Below are 4,998 nucleotides of genomic sequence, written 5' to 3'. Positions count from 1 at the left end.
TCATACAGCATTCTTGGAGGTACTGCAGGTGATATGTAGAGTGGACAGAGCAAGCTCCTCTTCTGTCTCCTAATCCCCCAAATTCATTGAATACTGTCCTCTAATCGAGGATGTATCAAGTGTTAAACTGAAAAGAACAGATACTTCACACGGTCTCAGCCAAAAGGACAAGAAGTGATTGAGTTTTCAATGTGTACATTTGATCGAGAGGGACTAGCTACAAGCTTCCAAATTTCTATCTTTTAAATAATTGAAAGGAAGGAAATCCAGGCTCTTCAGTTTAGCTTCAGCATTGTCAGTAAACTCTCTGGAGGTTTTCTGCAAAGGAAGTCGGGGTGGGCCCATTGGAATCCCAGAGACGAGAGTCATGATGGCTTTGGTCTGTGACACTCCAAAACCCAATTTGATCACAAAGTTTATAAATCTCTGGATGCAAAACTGATAATTCAGAGCAGAAGTATAGTCCTTCTTTTCAAAAGCTTCTAACATCTGATTTGTCTTCTTTCCCAGGTAGTTATAGGTACTGCCCACTGCTCCAGCTGTTCCCATCACCAGAGCACTCAACAATTGCTCATCTACTCCAAAAAGGAATGCAAACTGCCGCTGGCGATTCTGATCAACACACTGCCCAAAGTCTAAGAGATCTGTGTCACTGAATTTCAGCCCTTGGAAGGTGGGGATCTTATCTTGAATTCCATCCAACAATTCCTCAGCTCGAATCTTCACCCCAGTCAAGGCAGGAATGTGGTAGTAATAAAATGGCAGTGTAGGAGCCGCCGCCGCCACTTCCTTTAGGAAACTAAACAGAGCCTATTTGTTCCACGGCTTGACAAAGAAAGGCGCGATGGCAGCAATGCCATCAGCTCCTTTGTCTGCTGCATGTTTGCCCAGTTCTTGTGACTCTTACATGAATCACCACATGATCCAACTTGTTCTTTCCTTTTGTCACCCACTCTTCTACAATCTGGCGACGCTAGGAGATGCTCAGGGACAAGCCTTCTCCCGTTTTGCCATTCACAAAAATGTTCTTCACTCCTTGTTCTTCCACAAGATAGTCCACATATTGACCAATTACTGATAAGTTGATCTCTCCATTCTCAGTCATCGGTGTGATGGTTGCAGCCACGAGTCCTTGCAGTTTTTTCTTCATCGTGGCCATTGTGCTACCGGAGCGAATTCCCTTTTGGTCCCTGGTGTCTTCTCAAAAAAGAGAGAGAAAAAGAAAGACCACCACCTTGTCCCTGTTTGGGCACCAGAATGTTGTAGACTAAGAGTAAAGTATTTTTATAATAATTAATAATGAGACAGACAACCAAGAGTCAGACAGAACGGAGTGCATAAAGACAGGGCACCAGCAGTTCCTGTGACTCAAGGCCTCAAGTCATCCTTCTCTGCGTATTTATTGAGAATCAGCAGGAAGGTAGACAAAGGAAAATCCTAAGGGAGTTGTTGTTGTTGTTGTGTGCCGTCCTCTCATACACTCTTGATGGGATTGCAAAAATAGTATAAACACTCTGAAAGGCAGTTTGTGCTTTGAGTTCAACTCAAAAAGTTGAATGTGGAAACTCTGTATCAATATTTCCATGGCATTATCTCTCTTCTCTAGGCAATTGATTGTTAAAATGAAGAATATCCAGCATAAAACATTTAATTCCAATCCATCAATTTAAAATAAACAAATGAGAATTATAGATCTTTTACCTTCACTTGCTTTGCTCTTCATCATATAATAGCACTGTTGTTTCTCTTTTTGCAAGGAAGAATAGTGGAGATCATAATCTTTATGAAATTTTTGTCTGATATCTATTTTAGAGACAATTCTATGAATAAGAACAGTTACTCTGTGACTATGAACAGAGAAATGACCAAAACAATATAGCTAGTGAATTATAAAGCTGAAATACGATTTTTATGTGTTCTCCAACTGTTAAAAAAAAAAAAGCAAGCTAATTACTGGTAAGACTCTCCATTATTAAGAACATGAGCTCAAAGTACAGATCCTGACAATTGCTTATTATCTGACATTGGAAAAATTCAATCACTTTTATGCCCCTTAGTGTTCTCATCTATAAAGTAGGAATAGTCAGAGATCTCTCTCTTATTGCTATGGTGGGTGTTGTTTGCTTAGAGTTGGAACTGACCCCCTCAGTGGGTTTTCAGAGGCAATAATAGTGCAGGGATTTTGAAGCTCTGTTTTACATATTTTGGGCACATGGCCAGGAGAAATCGATTCTTGGAGAAGGGCACCGTGCTTAGAGAAGGGTGGAGAGACAGTAGAGGAGAGGAAGACCCCGGAGGAGATTAATTTTTTCAGTAACTAGGGCAATGGGTATTTGTATGTCAGAATCAGTGAGACTGGCTCAGGGTAGGGCAGGGTTCAGAGCTGCTGTTGACACATATCAACAACAAGAAGTACCCAGGAAGAGATTGCTCATCCTCCCATGGAGTGTCTGATGAATTTGAACTGTGTACCTTTGAGATTACAGTGCAGTTTCTTACCACTAGGCCGGTCAGAATAATTTCAAAGCTCAGCTTCCAGTGGATTTCCAAGGCTTTAAATTGGATGGGAGGAGATTGTTTATTTTCTAGTTTTCTTCAGAAATTGTTTGTGGATTTGAATAACTAGAGAAGTGTAACTTTCAGGCTTTGGGTTAGCAGTTCATGTCCTTTGGGAACTACACCACCAGAGATCTCAAGTCATACTGATAATATACATACATGTTATATACATGGAGGGAGTTCTGCTTGTGTAGTACATAGAGGATTGTGCTGCTGACCCGAAAGTGGTGCCTCTCTGGGAGTTTGAGCACACCAGTGGTTCTGAAGGAGAAAGACAGGCTGTCTCCTTTTGCTCAATTTACAGCCTTGGAAGCCTGCTAGAGGGTTGGCTATAAGTTGGTCCCAACTCAACAGCAATGACTTTCACTTTTATTTTGTAATATACAAGGAAGAAGACTGGAGTAGTGCCCACCACATAGTTGGCATACTGTATACCACATTAACTCACTTTATTCTTAAAATAACTTGGAAAGATATGTAATATTGTTGGTTTTTATTAAGTGACATCAGGTTGGTTCCAACTCATAGTGGCCTTGTGTATAACAGAGGAAACCCTTCCCGATCCTGTGCTAACCCTCACAATCTCGGCTTACTTGAACTCACTGTGCCAATGCATCTCAGTAATGATCTTCCTCTTTTGCTGATCCCCTACTTTTCCAAGTAAAATGTCCTTTGCTGCCCTTTGCCAGAGGCTAGCTCCTCCTGTCCAAAGTATGTGAGATGATATCACAAACATTCTTGTTTCTAATGATCATTCTGGCTTCCCCTTTTCTAGGACAGTCTTGTTCTTTTGGCAGTCCATGGCTAATATTAGTATAAAATAGATTCATGTTAACATTTGAAAGTCTCTTAGAGTTTCTGGGACCACTGACAACTATTCTTGGATGCTACAAAGTGAGGGGAAATGATCCAAAGGAAATCTCTAGGATGACCTGGAGAATAAGAAACCATTCTTGAGCCTTCTTTTGTCATTTTCTTTTCACTCTTCCTAAGCTAAATTCTATGTAGATGGCTCAAATACTTATACATTCAGGTCAGAATTCTGCTTTGAGAACTAAACATGAATATTTAAAACTCTTTCCTCCCACCCACTTGAGACCTCAAACTTGGAATCTCCAAGACAGGACTCATGCTAAATAAGCCTCTTCTCACCTTACCCAGCCCACCTCATCAACTCTGGCTAGTCATTGTTTCCATTTTCATTGCAATATACAAAACTGGAAATCTTTATACTTTCATTAGTATATCCTATTGATTTTTATTTATTTGATTTCCTAGATATCTTCTGCTTTTTTTTTTTAAGAATTTTAAAAGTTTAATGTGAAGTTAAAAATACAAATAGAAGTCCACTTGTTTAATGTTGTACAAAAAAGTATGAATAGAACCAAAAGTAAATTAAACATTATCACATGTATTTGCAGCACTATCTAGTTACTCATATTTACTTTACTATTCAAATAATGGAAATTAGGGAGCACTGAGTGATCAGGAAAGAGGAAAACAATCCTTGTCGACCATGACCGTGTTTCTTATTCTACACTGTTGATAGCTGTACTCACAGAGACCTCTTCTTTTACTTCGCCAGTGCACAGAATTCAGTTGTATATAAAAACTGAACCTGCTCAAGAGCTGAGGGAGACTAGAAATGATGGGTCCATATCCTGGTGCATTGTTATACAATTCAAACAGTGGTGCAGCTACCAGCTTGTAATTTTTAGGAACAACAAACAAGGCTTTCTCTTGAAGTTGAATCAGAAACAACTTCTTATGTTCCTTAGGTTTTGTGATATGTGCAGGAATATATGGGTACTGAGGTGGTTCAAAATTTGGTCTCCACCAGTTACCGATGCAGTCATTGATGACCCAGTCTTGCAGGACTGCATCCTGACGACCTAGTATCTCTATCATTAAGCGTTTTAGTCCTTCAACTTCATCTTCTCCTGGATTAAGATCACCACCAGGTAGGTAATTTGAAGAAGGTTGTTCCCAGCTGAAGCAGTAACACATGAGGTAGGCGGTGTTCATGTACAATCAGGACTCCTTCTACAGTTCTCCTCATTCCAATTTTATCAAATTCTTCCCTCATGCGTTGAAATCTGGCTGCAACAGAGCTGTCCTTTTCCTATAGGGGCTCTTTTGTGCCAAAAGTTTAATTGGTAAGAGGGTATAGGTTGATGGTGCGCTCCAGGGTGAGGGGCTTAATTTGCTGGATGTACTTGTTACCGAATTGGTTGACGCCCCAGGACCAACCGGTCTGCGAGCGATTGGACGGCACCACCGACATGCTGGCGAGCTTGGTCACTGGCTGCAAGAAAGTGGGAGACAGGAAAAAGCTTCCCCATGCGAGCAGCACTTATCTGCGACCCGCTCAGCGGTCACCACCCACCATTAAGATAAGCAATGAGGGAGTTTTTCTTTTGCTTTTCAAGGAGAGGAGCA

General features: G+C 40.8%; 2 pseudogenes; both read right to left on the bottom strand.

Annotated features, from left to right (window-relative positions):
• Nucleotides 1-213: 213 nt before the first annotated feature.
• LOC102850796 lies at nucleotides 214-1,159 on the bottom strand (annotated as a pseudogene).
• A 2,885-nt stretch (nucleotides 1,160-4,044) lies between these two features.
• On the bottom strand, nucleotides 4,045-4,843 carry LOC102855702 (annotated as a pseudogene).
• Nucleotides 4,844-4,998: the final 155 nt, after the last annotated feature.

This window comes from Elephantulus edwardii, unplaced genomic scaffold (assembly GCF_000299155.1).
Source record: "Elephantulus edwardii isolate Elephantulus edwardi_28Jun2011 unplaced genomic scaffold, EleEdw1.0 scaffold00205, whole genome shotgun sequence".
Taxonomy (NCBI): Eukaryota; Metazoa; Chordata; class Mammalia; order Macroscelidea; family Macroscelididae; genus Elephantulus; species Elephantulus edwardii.
Note: the sequence above shows the minus strand (reverse complement) of the source record. Positions and strands in the feature narration are given on the sequence as shown.